The following is an 18,592-nucleotide window of genomic DNA, read 5'->3' as shown; positions in this document are numbered from 1 at the left end:
AGTGCTGTTAGTCCTTTCTACTTGTCACCCATGTCTGTATCTAGTACCTGGTAAGGTTGGGGCAGCAGTATAAAAATACAAAAATAAAAAAATAGGTCAGAAAAGACAAGTCACCAACGACATAAACACTAGCTGGACAAAATGAAATCAAATTGTATCTGGTACCATCTTCAAGCAAAAAATAGATGATGAAGTCTATTTTCGAATTCCCAAAGTTCTCTTCTGTTGTAAGGCATCATCAAATAGTTCCACACTAATATTTGGAGAACATGCCTCAGAAATAATGATTAAGCTGCAGGATAAGGAATTAAGAAGAGTAGTCACTCCAATGCAGCCAGTTGTTCAATGTCATGCTGTACTTCCTTTGCATGCTCTTCAAATCCTGTTCTTTTCTGGGAGGTTTCCTTTATAATCTTGTTTTTGGCTCTTTCTTTGTCCAGTTTCAGGAACTCATTGAGTGTTAACTCTTCAATCTTCTGCTTAATGCTGATGAAAGCACAATGAGATGAGTGCTTTTTATGTTCCAACAGAGGATCATCCTCTGGTTCCCAGCCCTCTAGTTCCTTGAAACAGAAGAAGCACTGGGCTAAATCAGGCTCATTCTCACTTGGGCAATGGATGAACCCAGCTTCTGCCATCCTCTCTGCAGTGCAGGCGCATTCCTCTGTGAAAGGCCAGTTCTGGAAGGTGGAGATGTGGGTATCGAGCAGGTAGAGCTGCCACATCGGGGGCAGCGGCAAGGCGCTCATCCTGCAGCTGGAACCACGGACCGTTTCAAATGCAGCCACTGCTATGTGCTGTTTTCCCATAAGCCCCTCTAGCATTTGTCATTTTCTTTTTTGTCATCTTTGCCTTTTTGATGGGTGTGAGGCAGAACCTCAGAATTGCTTTAATGTGCAAATATCTAGTTGTTAATGATTTGAAGCATTTTCCCTATGACTATTGATAGCTTTGATCTCTTCTTTTGAAAAATCACCTGCTCATGTCACAGGAATTCTTTTATAACATCCACAATAACTGGTTATCTCAGTTTAGAAGTCATCTAGTCTCCTTCCCTACATATGCCCTTTTTATTTTTTATTTTTATTTTTTTTTTATTTTAGGCAATGGGGTTAAGACTGATTTGCCCAAGATCACACAGCTAGGCAATTATTAAGTGTCTGAGGTCAGATCCAAACCCAGGTCCTCCTCTCTCCAAGGCTGGTGCTCTAATCACTGTGCCACCTAGCTGCCCCCCCCATACCCTTGACATTCAATTATCCAGTCCATGATTAAAGGAGTCCAAAATTGGTCTACCTCTCAGAATAACACATTTTAATTTAGGGATAATTTTTAATTGCCAGGAAAATTGTCTTCATAATGAACTGAAATCTTTGAGTTTAAACCTTCTGCTGTTCCTTGACCTTCTTGGTTATCCTTATCCAGGCATATGTGCACTTTCACTGGCCTTAAACTCTGGCTACTGAGTTACCTGGGAGAAGATCACCCACCTAGGATTGATTTCAGTCTCTGGTAATTGATGACACATAATGGCAACTGGGAATTTGATGCTGCTCAACAGCTCTTTCATTCTAGTGTTGGCCATTTATTGCTTTGTTGGTAGTGACTCTCTTCCTTCCCAATACACCATCAACCTTCCTGTCTCAGTGAAAGACCCTCACTTCGTTGAGAACAATGATACCATCTGAGGAACTCCTTCAACCACTCTTCTACAGTTCTTGAAACTTCTCCATAGCACCCCTCCATTCTCTCCTCCTTCTTTCCAATAATTCAAAACAAGGCTAAGTGGTCCTTGTCCTTATTAAAGACCCCTCCTTGAGCCCTCAGTCCCATATTCCCTACCTCCTCAAGTATGTTACTTCAGCAGACATTCCTTTTCTTCCAAGAATATTCACCATATTTCCCCTTTTCCACTAGTTTCTTTTCCTCTACTTATCTGCCTACAAACACGATTAGGTTGCCCCAAATATAAACAAAGCTTCCCTTTGCCCATCCATCTCCAGCCAATCTCTCCTCTCCCCTTCCCTTCTAACTTTTTTTAATTTATTTTTTATTCTCATTTTGTACAAATGTTTTTTTACATTAATAAAATATTCTTGTTTACAAGTAAACAAAATACCCCTCCCCCATGAATATAGATAGACTTGCTTGGGTGAAAAAAGTAAAGGGGAGAGAAAAAAATTAAAATTAAAAAAAATAATAGTAATAATTGTAGGTATGGCCAGGTGGTGCAATGGATGAAGCACCAGCCCTGGAGCCACGAGCACCTGAGTCCATTTCCAGCCTCGTAAACCCAATAATCACCCAGCCATGTGACATGCAAACCACCTGATCCCCACTGCCCTGCAAAAACCAAGAAAGAAGAAAGAAAAAAAAAGACCCAAAATAAAATAAAATAGTAATAATAGTAGGGGTGGCTGGGTGGCAGACAGAGCATTGGCCCTTGAGCCAGGAGCACATGGGTCCAAATCCGGCCCCAGACACCCAAAGATCAACCTGCTATGTGGCCCCAGGCAGGCCACCCAGCCCCACTTGCCCTGCACCCTCCCCCAAATAATAATAACAAAAAATGTGCTTCAGTCTTTGTTCCAACACCAACAACTCTGTCATGGGTGGATCACATTCTTTATGATAAGTCCATCACAAAAGTTACTTCCATATTTTTCCAATGTTGCCATTGCTGATCGCAACTCCCTCCTTTCTTATTTCTCCACTACCATGTACTATATTTTCTCTCTCCTTTCACTCTGACTCTGCTGTAGGGTCACTGAGTGGTGCAGCAGACAGATCCCTGGTCCTGGGGCCAAGAAGCCCTGAGCCCCCATACCACCCTTTAGGCCCAGAATCCACCTGGCCCTATGGTCCTGGGCAGGCCATCCAATCCCAGCCCCTTGCAAGAAGTAAAAAGAAAATGTGTTATATCTGACCACTCTCCCACCATGGTCCATCCTCTCCTCCTTTATTCACATCCCCACCCCTTCCCCCTGCTCCCCCCTCCTTCTTACTCCAGATGTCTATACCCCATTGAGTACATTTGCTGTTTCCTCTCCTAGCCATCTCTGATGAGAGCAAAGGTTCCCTCATTCCGCCTTGCCTCCCCCCTTCCATATCATTGCAATAGCTCGTTGTAATAAAAAAAATCTTATTATGTGAAATATCTTGGACTATTCCCCCTCTCCTTTTTCTTTCTCCCATTCCATTTCCCTTTTTTTCTATTGACTCCATTTTTACACCATATTTTATCTTTGAATTCAGCTTTCTCCTGTGCTTCAACTATAAAAGCTCTCTCTACCTGCTCTATTAACTGAGATGGTTCATATGAATATTATCAGTATCATTTTTCTATACATGCAGTTCATCCTCATTAAGTCCCTCATATCTCCCCCCTCTCCTCCAATCTCTATGCTTCACCTGAGTCCTGTATCTGAAGATCAAACCTTCTGTACAGCTCTGGCCATTCCAAAAGGAACATTTGAAATTCCCCTGGTTCATTGAAAGTCCATCTTTTTCCCTGGAAAAGGACATTCAGCCTTGCTGGGTAGTTCATTCTTGGCTGCATTCTAAGCTCTTTTGCCTTCTGGTATATTGTATTCCAAGCCCTACGAGCTTCCAGTGTAGCTGCTGCTAAGTCCTGTGTGATCCTGACTGCAGCGCCACGATATTTGAACTGTGTCCTTCTGGCTGCTTGTAATATTTTCTCTTTGACTTGGGAGTTCTGGAACTTGGCTATAATATTCCTAGGGGTTGGTTTTTTGGGATCTCTTTCTCAGGGGGATCGGTGGATTCTCTCCATTTCTATTTTGCCCTCTGCTTCTAGAATATCAGGGCAACTTTCCTGTAGTAATTCTTTGAAAATCATGTCAAGGCTCTTTTCCTGATCATGACTTTCAGGTATTCCAATAATTTTTAAAATATCTTTCCTAAGTCTGTTTTCCATATCAGTTGTTTTTTCAATGAGATATTTCACATTTTCTTGTAATTTTTCAATCTTTTGGTTTTGAAGTATTGATTCCTGATTTCTGGTAAATTCATCAATCTCCCTGAATTCTATTCTTTGTCTGAAGGATTTGTTCTCCTCAGAAAGTTTTCTTATCTCTTTTTCCATCTGGCCAATTTTGCTTTTTAAAGCATTCTTCTCCTCAATAACTTTTTGAACTGTTTTATCCATTTGACCTAAGTTGGTTTTTAGCATGCTATTTTCTTCAGCATTTCTTTGGATTTCCTTGACTAAGCTGCTGACTTCATTTTCATGTTTTTCCTGCATCTCTCTCCTTTCTTTTCCCAGTTTTTCTTCCAACTCCTTCATTTGATTTTCAAAGTCTTTTTTGAGCTCTGTCATAGCCTGAGCCCAATTTCTGTTTTTTCTTGGAGTCTTTAGATGCAGGAGCTTGTGCTTCCTCATCTTCAGACTGAGTATTTTGATCCTTCTTGGGCTCATTTGCAAATTATTTCTCAATAGTCTTCCTCTTATTTCTCTACTTGCTCATTTTCCCAGCCTGGCCCTGGTTTTGGGGTGCTTCCTGAGCTTTTGGGACACTCCCACAAGGGTCTCAGTGTGTGAGACTCTGTCCTCCCTCCTGGTCTGTGAATGACTATATGTGCCCTCCTCTGCCACGGGGCTGAGGTGGGGGGGGCCCTGTTGTTCTATTGGGGGGACCTAAACTGGGATCAGGATCTGAATGTTGTCAGAGCCCCAGAGTCCTGTTCCAGGGGCAGAGGACAGAGCTCTGCAGTCTCTCTCTTTTCACTCCCCTCCCTCAGCTCAATGGGCTCATGCCCTGGGGGCTCCTGCTTATGGGCTCCACCTGCTTCTGTTTCCAGGTATGGGCTGCTGAAAGACCAAGCTGCTGGCTGTGTGCCCTGAGGGCTGGGCTCCACGTGCTCGCTCTGGCAGAGGCCCCCCGCTGTTCCCCCACTTTGTGCTGGTGCTCCCTGGGGTGTAGCTCAGGACACTCCCCTGCTTCTGTGAGCCGTGGCTCCCAGCGCCCTAGGGCTGCCTCCGGGAGGCTGAAGTTCTTTAGCTCTGGCCACCACTCTGGCGGGCTGCCCCTCCGACCCCGGGGAGCAGAGCCTGCCTTTCTGCTCTTTTCCAGGTCACCTTGAATAGAACTGCCTCACTGGGTCCCTTTGTGGGTTCTGTCTCTTGAAAGTTTAGTTAGAGACCTTAGCTTATGAGTTTTATCAGAGAGCTCCTAAGACTCGATCCCTTCATGTCGCCATCTTGGCTCTGCCCCCCTTCCCTTCTAAATTGAACAAAAAATTGTCTTTAGCCAAAGAGTGTACTTTCTATCACCACTCTCTCTTTACCTTCTTAATGCTCTACCTCTAGTGAAGTTGCTTTCTTGGTTAGGAATAGATTTAGGAGCCAATGATCTACTAGTTCCCAAATTCATATGATCTTTATTTTCCAGTCTTTCTATTTGTCAGGGAATATAATGCTTCTCCAGCCTAATTTGATGGCCTGAAATCTCACCACTATGGAGATTGACTCAGAGACGCAATATTTTCTAAACTCCCTCTGTTGCCTCTCTCCGCACCAGGGGTGGGATGGGTGGGACTAGAGGGAAGGGCCACAAACTCCTTCTAAAGACTTCTTTTAGAGATGGCGTAAAGGTCTTCTGGTAACTCTTCAATTACAATCAGCGTTTCCAGTTGGTTTGGAACATCAAACAGGTGCTTCTCTCCTCAGTTTCCTTTGTCATCTTCCCCATTAGATTATAAACTCCCTGAGGGCAGGAACTGTCTAGTTCTTATTTTGATCCCTAGCATTTAGCATTAGAGTCTTCCTTAACCTCTCTAAAATATTTTTGAGAGATCATTTCTTTCATTTGTCAAGATTACATTCAATTCTGCTTTAATTCTGTCTTCTATTCAATGCTATGCCATGCTCTCAGTCCCACCCTTCAATTAATTGACAATAATTAATAGTATTAACAATTCCCATTTGGAAGGCTTTAGTATTTGAGAAATGCATTTTCCTTGTCAGCTAGGTATCACAAGTGTGATCACTCAGTATTATAGAGGAGAAGTTGGAGATTTTGAAAGTTGAAGTGACATGACCATTACAGAGACAGTTGCTAAATAAAATTTTGGTTCTAATCCCTGCCAATAGAATCCCGTTCCCCCTTGAATTAGTTCTATTAGAACAACATTTGAGTCAGCCCCATTAAATCCTATTTAACATGTCTATAGGAGTGGGTTAGACAGATATACACATAGTATTGAACAAACTCTTTTGTTTAATTGGATGGCTTCAAGAATAGATGGTAAAGACCAAAGGATTTTAGAACTGGAAAGGAACTAGCAATTAGCTTCTCCAACTATATTATAAATGAGGTGGTTGAGACTTGAAGACAAGTGACTTGCCCAAGATCACTTGGTTAATAGCAGAATTGAGACTAAAGTTTCTTTAGTCAAGAATATTTCCTTTTTAAGAATTTTCCAATTTTTAAAGAAATCAAACATTATTTAAGTCTCTAGTGATATTTCTAAATATATTTTCAAAAATAATTTCTGGTTTATTAACTCAGGAGAATTTTCTGAACTCTGAACCTCTGAGTATAGAGGGTGATGTCCACAGGGTGTTCACACTAAATTCAGCCATCAAGTTACCTAAGGAGGTGTGAACAAGCTTAGGCTATAAATAGAACACAAGAAAACTCCAAATTTAACTGGGCTCTTGAAAAGCCCCTGTATTTCCAGTCTGGCAATATGGGGGTGACTTATTTTTTTTAAATGAGCATTTCCTTTAGAGGGATCATTGAGGACTTGTAGACAAAACTTGGAAGCTAATAGGTGAAAATGTAGCTTATGAATATGAGGAGGAATCATAGAGAATCCAGCTCCCATCTTGATGTAATTTCCTTATTGTTTTAAAGATAGGTCAAATACAGGTAATTAGGCAAAAAAGAAAATATTTTAAAAATTAAATTAAGGATAGGCTGTTCAGCAGACTGAGAGATTCATTTTGTTATCTGCCTTCTGCCAATGCAAAGGAATGAACAATGTTCCAGGAAGGAGACATAACTCACGATCTCTCTCTTAGTGAGTTTTGATTTGCATCCAGAAAGTTTTATTTTCCTTTGTTTCACCTTTTCCAGGCAAGTTCCTGAAAAGACAACATCAAGGTTGCCAGGCCTTATATTTTTCTTCTCTTGAAAACTATCTTTACTAGTGGTATTTTCCTCTAAAGGCAGACAGTTTTTTTTCCTACTTGGGATAAAAAAAAAGGAAAATCAAATGAAATAACTAGGTCATCTTCACTACTCACACTCTCTTGGAGTGAGAAACAGAAAGCATGCTGGAGCCCAAGAAGGAGGCTGCTTTCCTAATCGTGAGATATCAAATATAGAGAAAGAACACCCCCCCGCCCCAATCTGAAATTAGGAACTGTGTCTTCAAAAACACAGATTACATTTAAAAAATAAACAGTAGGAGCAGGCAATTGTATCATAAGGATGCAAGTTTAACAAATGAGAATTCAACCTCACAATGTTCTGGCCCAATTTCATGACTCTCTTGTGAGGTTTGGCATAATTGTGACCCAGCTATTGTAGCATCCCCCAGTCCAAACCAAGAGTTGGGTAAAAATTCTGAGGTTTTTCTCAGAAAATGTCTCCCTTGCTCAAGCCCTGGCCAAATCCTGAACTTTCCTTGGGTGGCACTTGTTAAACTAGGTCTAAGTTTGTCGATTCCATCATTACCTTGCTTAAAAAAATGTCCCAGGCAAACAATTATCAGGATAAAACTTTTAACCAGAATGGAAATAAAACAGTAGAAACTTTCTTAAAAGCCATGACCCCAGTAAGTGTCTCTCTTTTTTACCATTCCCCTCTTGAAGCCCCAGCTCCATAGTGGGGGACCAGAAGAACTTTAGAGCCTCAGGTCCTTGGACCTCTGGGTCTTTGGTATACGGCCCTGGTCCTATACCTTCTGAGTCAGGTTATTGTTTATCCTTTGGTACCTGGTGTCATCAGTTAATGGTGTCTGGCCAGGGCTGAAGCAGGATAGTTATTTCTGTCCCCATCTTATACTTCTTCCCAAAGGTTGAAGATGGAACTGGTGGATCTTGATGGTTTCTGCAGTATGTCTGGCTCATATTCTTCATGTTACTTGGCCTCTGCCTCAAGCCAATGTTTCACTTTTCTAGTCTTCCCTCTCTTGAGGCCCCAGCTCCATAAAGGGGGATCAGGAATCTCAGAGTCCTTGGGCATGGGCCCAAGTTCAGGATATGGTGCTAGGCCTATGCAAATAACTTGTCTCTTCCATTTCCTTCTCCATTTGCTTACAAATCTCCCTGCCCTGCAGACACATAACTCAAAGGAACTGAAGGCTTGGTCTTTCATGAGGCTGTTTCTTGGGACTTGAATCTCATGGGAAGTGTAATTCCTGACAAACTTGACCAGTACTTGCCATACAGTATACTGAGAAGTTTAGACTCTGTCTTGTCCAGTATCTGCTATATCTTGCCAAAACCAGGTGAAAGATTTCCAAAATGCTTGTCATAATTAGTAACACCTATTGTGTACTCTTTAATATATACAATTATTTTAATCATCATCATCATCTCTATCATCCTTATTATTATTACCGTGGCAATGTGACTCACTGGGCAGCTTTGGGATGGGAGATGCTTTTGATCATTATGGCTATTGCCTTTATCCTACGACATCCTGACAATAGTAGAAAAGTTAACACTAGAGCTTATGGACAGTTAAGTGGTACGATGGATTGACCTCTGGGTCTGAAACATTCAGTCTCAGATATGTAAAAGACATTGATCCTGGGCAAATCATTTAAGCTCTATCTGCTTCAATTTTCTCATTTGTAAATTGGGGGTGATCATAACCTATACCTCCCAGGCTGTTGTGAGGATGAAAGGTACTTGGATTTGTGAAAGTTTTTCCAGACCCTGAAAAACTCTTTCTGGAAATGCTAACTAGCATGATAAGTATGTCCTTAATAATAGAAGGCATCAGGAATGTCTCCTCTGAGGAGGTCAGAATTCAAACAACTTTCAACTGATGTTATCTTCCAAGAAGTTCCACTTGTTTTCAATAGCTCTAAAAGTGCACAGTGAATGTTGGCTTGCTGACTTCACAATGTTCACAGAGATAACAGAAGCCAACACGTTGGCTACTTGTCAAGGTGGCTCTATCTGGAATATGTTCTTTAAAATCATCTGAATGCCCTTAAGGCTGCCTCAGGGAAAAATTTGAAAGCTAGAGGCATAACTACTGCCTATTTTGTCTGATCTCTAAAGAGAATGGGGAATAAAATCAGTAAGCCTCCTACTACTGTCATTGCTACTAAAAATAGCAAATTTCCCCAATCTGATCTAGCAGGTTTCACAAGAGTCTTAAGGAAGATAAACAAAGGAATGAGGTCACTATCTTTCTGTCCCTCTTCCAAGCTAAAGTGCAAGATAGCTGGGTTCTACCTCTTCCACACTGATATATATATATATGTATGTATATGTATACATATATCTATATCTATCTATCTATCTATCTATCTATCTATCTATCTATCTATCTATACGTATACCCTGGAGTTTCATAGGGAGGAGCCAGGTTTTTTACATAGGGGTTGTTGAAAAAGTAATGTTTGCCATGTAGGTTAGGCTAGTTTTTCCTTAAAATGTCCTCAAATCATCCTTAATACCCTATGGATTCAGGAGACTGAAGATGGGCTCTTGATGTGGCTTCTTGAGCTGGATCAAATCTAAAATCTAAAATGAACTGTTTGTTGTTCTTCCATGGCTTTCTGACCAGCAGATTAGTATAGTCAGAGGCAGAGAAACTGTGCCAAACTGACTCAGTGTAGTATCTTTGACAGATAAGACCTTCTTTGCTATTCCTTACTAGTCAATGGACTCCAAATATCTTATTTTGCTCCAGTCCAAACCAGAGGCACCACAGTGGCCTGAAGAAGACCTGGTCTACTACAACAGTGCTTTAGGGCAGGAACTCTCAACCTCTTTGTATGTGTGTGTGTGTGTGTGTGTGTGTGTGTGTGTGTGTGTATGTTTTAAACATGTGTTCATGGACACTTTGCCATACATTACACAACACACTTTAAAGTTTAATCTACATCTTAAAACATTTTCTCCATTTTTTTTATGTCTAGATAATAAAAAGCATTAGATAAAAATCTTAATTTGACTATTTTCTGGACATAAATGATTGGAATAAAAAATAGCAACTTGCTCTCAATTGCAGGTGAACCAGTGTGAACCCATCTCTATATTGAGGAACGCATTTGTGCATTTATTTTTGCTCTATATTTGAAGTAAATATTGTTTTGTAAAAGCTATTAGTTGAATAGAACTGGAGTGCCACCCACTGATACCTAACAGTGGGGAAACACTTCTGGTGACAGCTCAGAAAAGAGAATAGAAAAGAGATGCCTCACTTCCTCAGGATATCCCAGAACTCATTCTGAGAGGTGGGAGAGAGATCCAGAGCAGACCACCTTTGTGAAGTTTTGGGGGAGGGGAATTTGGGTTCTATATTGCATTGGTCCTTCTTAATTTTCATTTTGAGCTGCAGCCTGATTGCCAGATGCTTCTTCATCTCAGCTTCCACTGGTCTGGGTGCAGAACATTCCAGTAAAGGACTCCTTACTCCTCAGAGAATCTATGTGGCCCTGGCTCTGATATCTACTGGTGGACCACTGGAATTCTAAAGTGCCCCTCAGAAACTTCCAAGGATAAAGAGGCTTCTTCTTCACCTAGGATAAAAAAGAGCTAGTGTAGAGGTCAAAGGCTAAGACTAATTTCTTAGGGGCCACATGATCTCAGAAGAGAGAAACCACCATGGCATCTCCACTTATAGCACAAAAAATCTTACCACCAAGAAAAGAATGGTCCAAAGAACTAAGGTGCAAGAGTCAAAAGGAAAAGGAGGATGCCAGACTCTGTAGTTGGAAAGTTATATTTCTTGAGCAAGCAGAAGGAGTCTGCCCATGAGTCAGATTACTTGGAAGGGTAGTGCCTGAGATACTTTCATTCCCCATTGTTGTTTCCTTTATATAGGCCAAAGTGTCTGATCAAGGATCAAATCAAAGCAAGAAATTTTGTAAAACATTTTAGATTTAGGACTCACAGTGCTGACGATGGACTTGTGATTCCAGTGGGAATCAGAAGAAAAGCAAAGCTCCTAGAATGGATAATTTTATCTAATCTTAGTTTTCTTGTCTTGACAGAGGCTTCCAACCTGAATAGATCCTAGTTATAATCAAGGTGCAGGGATTTAAAGCCTTACTGCCATTTTTGGTCCTGGTGTTTCTGTCAGCCTTGACTAGCTCACTTTCCTCTTTTGTAACTGTCTCTTCACTCCTACCCTCTTGTCTCCCCAAGCTCAAAACCTGTGAGCAGGGAGGATCTTCAAAGAACAGGAAGGTAATAGTGCCATCGAAGTAATTAGCTGGCTAATTGCTCCAGTAAAAATTTCATTGGTACCAAAGGAAACCTTTGAAAATAACAATCCAATCTCTTCATTTTATATTCATTATCTGAAGACAGAAGAAAGATATAGGTCAAGATCTTAGAGCTCTTACAGAACACAAACTAGATTTAGGTTCAAGTCCTTTGACTCCAAACATTATGCTCTTTTCGTTAAATAACACCACAATAATGACTCTTCCATTGGCCTTTGATATCTTTTGGCCATTCTGATACTACTGTCCTCTATTTCCAAATTCATGAAAATACTTGTAAGTCAATAATCCAAATCAATTCCTAGATTAGAGTTAAAATATTTTTCTAGGATCTTTGTTTGAGAATCCCCCTTCTAAAAATCTTCCTCACCATAATCTTTATAGGTTGTCTCGTTTTTTTTCCCCTTAATAATTTTTCTGAGATCTTCCCAGAATCTCTCTACAATTTTGCTCTTTCTTTTTATTTCTTTTTAATATTTCTTTTTATTATTTTTATTTATTTAAGGCAATGGGATTTTATAAGTGACTTGCCCAAGGTCACACAGCTAGACAATTGCTAAGTATCTGAGGCTGGATTTGAACTCAGGTCCTCCTGACTCTAGGACTGATGGTCTATCCACTGCACCCTTTAGCTGCCCCCCCCCACTCTCTTTCTAGAACCTCTCTAGAAACTTTCTAGAACCTCTCTCTATATTTTCTAGAATCTATCTTTCTGAGGGGACAATCTCTTTTTTTTCTAAACTCTCTCTTAGAATGTCTTTCCCAATTTTTCTAGAATTTTTCTCTTTGAAAACCTCTCTTGATAGACTCTCTCCCAAATCTTTATAGCACAACTCCACATTTTTCTAGCTATTTCTAGAAAAATTCTTTCTAAAAAATCTCTCTCTAGAATCTTTCTAGAACTCTCACATCAATTTTTCAATATCTCTCTAGAATATTTCTAGAATTTCTCTGGAGTCTTCCAGAACTTCTTTGATTTTTCTAGAATCTTTTTTGGATGTTTCTTTCTAAAATTCTGTCTTTCTGAACTCTTTCTACAGTTTCTTGAATCTTTTTAAAATCGCTTGAGAATCTCTTTTTAGATTCTTTCTAGAATCTCAGTAGAATCTAACATTCTAGAATCTTTTGTAGAATCTCACTTTCTCTTATCTTTTTTTTGAGAATCATTCTAGAATATTTTTCTAGCATCTCTCTAGAATATTTTCTAGAATGTCTCTTTGTAGAATTTTTCTAATACCCCACAGAATCTTCCTAGAATCTCTCTGAAATTGCTGTACAATATTGATGGATTTCTCTGAGCAACCAAATTATAACATAATTTTACATAAGCCCTTATGATTGATGGTATCAAAGCCTTGGTCAGATCTACAAACATTATATTGAGAGCTTTGTTCTGCTTTTGGGATTTTTCCTGGAATTGTTGGGCAACAAACTCCATATTGACTGTCCCTTGATCCTTTCTGAAGCCACACTGGCTCTCAGGGAGATGGCAGTCTTTCAGGTGAAGGATCAGTTTATTCAGGAGGACCCTGTCAAAAATCTTACCAGCCATCACTAAGAGAGAAACCCCACTGTGATTGTCACAGGACAATCAGTTCCCTAAACCTTTTTAGAAATGGACAATGGAGACATCCTTGAATTTCTGGGGGATAACCCCCTTAGACCATAGAACCTGGAAAATTTCAGTCAGTTTTAGTATGAGCAATGGACTCCCCCCCCCCCCCAACTTGTAGTCTTCAGGGAGCCATAAGTCACTTTGGATTGTTACTATCTGCATAAACCTGAATTTCATCTGCCTTCTTACTGAGTCAAGAATTCTGCAATTCTTTAAGCTTCACTTGTACTTTACTTTTGCTGGAATTAAATGCTGCCTTCTTGAAATGGATGAACTATCCTGCTGGAAAACCCTGTGAAGTTCTCATTTTTATTTAGTAGCTTTTAGCATCATGTCCATCAAACCATTCTTGATATCTGCAAGATGAGCAAATGCAGTGCTGTGCTCCAAATCTCTGAAAGCTGCTCATTCCTTTTCTGCTCCATTGTCAACTGTATGTTGGCTCAGTTTTCCCAAGTTGGCAGCAAACTATTCCTACTCAGAGAAGCACTCTAACCTCTTGACATTAATTCATCTGGTAGTCATTTTGCCTTGGGACCACAGCTTCACTTTAACTTAGAGAGGATAAATCTGTGATCAGTCCAGCGCATTGCACCACACATTGCCTTTGTCACTCTCACATCCTGTTTATCACTTTTCCTTACAATAATAGAATCTAATTGTTTGTTGCAAGGGTACATCCAGGTACTACATTCAGGTAAATGGAAGACAGAGTGGTGATAAGAAAGTCATGAGATACACAAATCTTCAGTAGTAAAAGCGATCTTTGCTGTTGCTGTTTTTTACTTCATTCCTCTCAAGGACTCCCTGCCATGTCTAAGAGTTTGAGCCTATTTTAGCATTATTAATTCATCTTCTTTTGGGAAAAGGGTCTCCAGGTCTTCATCAAATTTTAATTTGATCTCATCAGGATTCATCATGATAGAAATACAGGCACTGATGATGGTGGAATGATGTTTTTCTACCAGTGATCACATTGTCATGAACCTGTTCTTCACTTATTTTGGGAGGCATACAAGTTTGTTGACTATATTAGTTTTGGTTGCAAAGCCCATGCCACCTTCCCAGTTCTTCCCATCACTGCAGTTGCTCCAGAAAAATTTTTAATGAGAACACTGACTTCATTTGCCAGTCTAGTTTCACTCAGAGCTGTTATTTGGATATGAGACCTGCTGAGGTTTTGTACAATGTGTGTGTGTGTGTGTGTGTGTGTGTGTGTGTGTTTTGACCATAGGATGGGATCCATAACTGCTGCAGTAATCAGGTTGAGGTTGGGTAAGTAGATAATTTTTAGGGCACCTTCTTTAACCCCTTTGTTAAACCAAGAGGTGAGCTGTGTAATTCTTTTTTGTTTTAGGTTTTTTTCCAAGGCAATTGGTTTAAGTGGCTTGCCCAAGACCACACAGCTAGATAATTATTAAGTTTCTGAGGCTGGATTTGAACTCAGGTACTCCTGACTCCAGGGTCGGTGCTCTATCTACTGAGCCACCTAGCTGCCCTAGTGTAATTCTTAAAAGACTTCTCAGATACCCAGAGGGTTGTCAAATTCCCCTGCTGCTTCCAGTGAGGAGATGATCCTATAACCTGGGCTGTCTATGTATAGGACTGTGACTACAGCTCCCAGTGTATCCACTTCTGCTGCTTCATTACTTGTCTGTCTCCATAGGACTTTGGGATAGGATTTGTGAGACAGAGTTGCAGGAAGTCATCAGTCTTACTCTTTCTTCCAAGGGCATCACAGACCAGTAGCAAGATAGAATCAAGACAACTGATCTTTCTCCATATTTATTTTTTCTTTCCTTTTCTCTTATTCCTCCTAACTAAAATTTTACTACCTTTCCCCTTTGACTTTTCTTTTAAAAATTTAACTTTCAGTTGCTTTCCACTTTTGATGTCCACCTAAACCACCTAATTCTCACCAGTGTCTCTAAGAGGTTGTAGCTACACAGGGACCTCATCAATAAACCATTTTGGCAAACAGACTAAACCAGATTGACAGTAAGAGAATACTATCTCAAACCTCTCAGTGAGTTAGGAGGCTGTTTACTTCCACCATGTGAAGACTTTCTTGGTGGAATGGTTGGATGAGAACAATTTGTTCCAACAATCATGAAGGCAGTTGAAGTAATCACTGTGGAATAATTAGAGATTGATTAGACATCAAAGATATAAAGTCATTCCCTGCATCTAGAGTCATCATCAGTTTCAGGGAAATACAGAATTAGTCATCTTAATAGTAAATGTGAATGGGATGAACTGTCCCAGAAAACAGAAGCAGATATAAGAATGGACTAAAAACCAGAATTGTACAATATGTTGTTTATAAGAAACACATTTGAAACAGAGAGATACACACAGGATAAAAGTAAAAGATTGGAGCAAAACATTTTATGCCTCAGCTGGAGTAAAAAAATCAGGGATGGTGATCCTGATCTCAAGTAAAGTAAAAGTAAAAAGTGATCTCATTAAAAGGGTTAAGGAAGGAAGGAAGGAAGGAAGGAAACTACATCTTCTTAAAAGGCACCATTGATAACAAAGGAATATCATTACTAAACCTGTATGCACTCAGTAATATAGCATCCAAATTCCTAGAGGAAAAGCTGAGTGACTTACAAAGAGACACAGACAGCAAAACTTTAATAAACTTTAAAGCAAAACTTTAATAAAATTTCTCTCTCAGAACTAGATGAATCTAATCATAAAATAAATAAGAAGAAAGTTAAGAAGGTGAATGAATCTGAGAAAACAGATATAAAAGAACTCTGGAGAAAACTTAGTGGGAATACAAAAAGAATATAGCTTTTTTTTAGGCAATACATTGCACATATACCAAAAGTGACCATGTATTAGGGCATAAAAATCTTGTAATCAAATGCAGAAAGGCAGAAATAATAAATACAAACCTCTCAGACTATGATGAAATAAAAATTACATGTAATAAAGGGTTATAGAAAGAAAAATCAAGAACTAATTGGAAATTAAGTAATTTTATGTTAAATAATGGATGTATCAAACAACAAATCATAGAAATAATCAATAATTATATCCAAGAAAATGATAATGAGATATCATACTGAAATTTATGGGATTCAGTCAAGGCAGTTTTGAAGGGAAAATTTATATCTCTAAATGCCTATATGAATAAAAGAGAAAGAGTAGATCAATGACTTGAGTATACAACTAAAAAAGCTAGAAAATGAACAAATTAAAAATCTCCAATTAAATACCAAATTAGAAATTCTGAAAATCAAGGGAGAGATTAATAAAACTGAAAGCAGTACTCATAAATAAAACTGAGTTGGTTTTATGAACAAGCCAATAAAATAGACAAATCTTTGGTTAATGTGATTAAAAAAAAGAAAGATAACCAAATTACCAGTATCAAAAATGAAAAGGGTGAACTAACCACCAATGAGGAGGAAATTATAGAGATAATTCAGAGCTACTTTGCCAAACTGTATGCCAATAAATTAGATCACCTGAGTGAAATGGATAAATATTTACAAAAATACAAACTGCCCAGATTAACAGATAGGGAGATACAATTCTTAAATAACCCCATTTCAGAAAAAAGAAATTGAAGAAACCATCAATAAACTGCATAAGAAAAAGTCTTCAGGTACCAATGGATTTACAAGTGAATTCTACCAAACATTTAAGGAACAATTAATTCCTGTTCTACATAAGCTAAAAAATAGAAGAGTAAGGAGTTCTGCCAAACCTTTTATGACACCAACATGGCACTGATACCTAAGCCAGGAAGAACCAAAACAGACAAAGAAAATTATAGACTGGGGCGTCTAGGTGGCCCAGTGGATAAAGCACCAGCCCTGGAGTCAGGAGTACCTGAGTTCAAATCTGGTCTCAGACACTTAATGATTGCCTAGCTGTGTGGCCTTGGGCAAGCCACTTAACTCCATTTGCCTTGCAAAAAAAACCTAAAAAAAAAAAGAAAATTATAGACCAATCTCCATGGTGAAGACTGATGCAAAAATCTTAAACAAAATTTAGCAATGAAACTACAATAAGTTATTATTAGGATAATACAGTATGATCAGGTAGGATTCATACCCAGTAGGCAAAGATGATTCAATATTAGCAAAACTCTCAACATAATTGAACATATCAATAACAAAATCAACAGAAATCATATGATTATCTCAGTAGATGCTGAAAAGGCCTTTGATAAAATACAACATCCATTCCTATTAAAAAGACCAGAAAGTTTAGGAATAAATGGAGTTTTCCTTAAAATAATAAATAGTATCTATCTAAAACCATCAACAAATATTATATGCAATGGGAATAAACTTGGAGCATTTCAAATAAAATCAGGTGTGAAATAAGGATGCCCATTATCATTGTTACTATTCAATAAAGTATTAGAAATGCTAACTCTAGCAATAAGAGAAGAAAAAGCAATTGAAGGAATAAGAATTGGCAATGAGGAAGCAAAGCTTTCAGTCTTTGCAGATGATATGATGCTATACTTTGAGAACCCCAAAAAACATCTAAAAAACTCCTTGAAACAGTTTACAAATTCAGTAAAGTAACAGGATATAAACTAAACCCACATAAATCATCAGCATTTATATATATATATATATATATATATATATATATATGTATGTATATGCACAACAAGGCCCAAGAGCAAGAGATAGGAAAAGAAATTCCATTTAATGTAATTGTAGACAACATTAAATACTTGAGAATCTACCTCCCAAGACAAACCCAGAAACTGTATGAATAAAATTATAAAGCACTTTTCACCCAAATAAAGTCAGATCTAAATAACTGGAAAAATGTCAATTGCTCATATTAGGTCGAGTTAATATAATAAAAGTGACCATTTTACCCAAATTAAATTACTTACTCAGTGCCATATCAATCAAACTACCAAATAACTACTTTAGTGAGCTAGAAAAAAAATAGTAACAAAATTCATCTAGAGCAACAAAAGGTCAAGAATAGCAAAGGAATTAATAAAAAAAATTGTAAAGGAAAGGGCCTAGCTCTACCAGATCTAAAATATACTTTAAAGCAGCAGTCATCAAAACTACCTAGTGCTGGTTAAGAAATAGAGTAATGGATCAGTGGATTAGGATAGGTTCAAAAGAAACTGCAGTAAATGACTACAGCTATCTACTATTTGACAAACCCAAAGACATCAACTTCTGGGATAAGAACTCACTATTTGACAAAAATTGTTGGTAAAACTGGAAAATAGAATGGCAAAAACTAGGCATAGACCCACATCTCATACCCTATACCAAAATAAAGTCAAAATAGGTACAGGATTCAGACATAAAGGGCTCCACCATAGACAAATTAAGAGAGACCAAGAAATACTCTATCAGATCTATGGAAAGGGCATAAATTTATGATCAAACAAGAGTTAGAGTACATTATAAATTGTAAAATGAGTGATTTTGACTACATTAAATTTAAAAGTTTTTGCATTAATAAAATCAATGCTACCAAAATTAGAAAGAAAGCAGAAAGCTAGGAAACAATCTTCACAACTAGGAGTTCTGA

The 18,592-nt window shown here is 38.6% G+C and overlaps 1 pseudogene; it reads right to left on the bottom strand.

Moving 5' to 3' along the window:
• Positions 1-228: 228 nt before the first annotated feature.
• On the bottom strand, positions 229-749 carry LOC141515990 (baculoviral IAP repeat-containing protein 5 pseudogene; annotated as a pseudogene).
• Between the last annotated feature and the right edge of the window lie 17,843 nt (positions 750-18,592).

This window comes from Macrotis lagotis, chromosome 3 (genome assembly GCF_037893015.1).
Source record: "Macrotis lagotis isolate mMagLag1 chromosome 3, bilby.v1.9.chrom.fasta, whole genome shotgun sequence".
NCBI lineage: Eukaryota > Metazoa > Chordata > Mammalia > Peramelemorphia > Peramelidae > Macrotis > Macrotis lagotis.
Note: the sequence above shows the minus strand (reverse complement) of the source record. Positions and strands in the feature narration are given on the sequence as shown.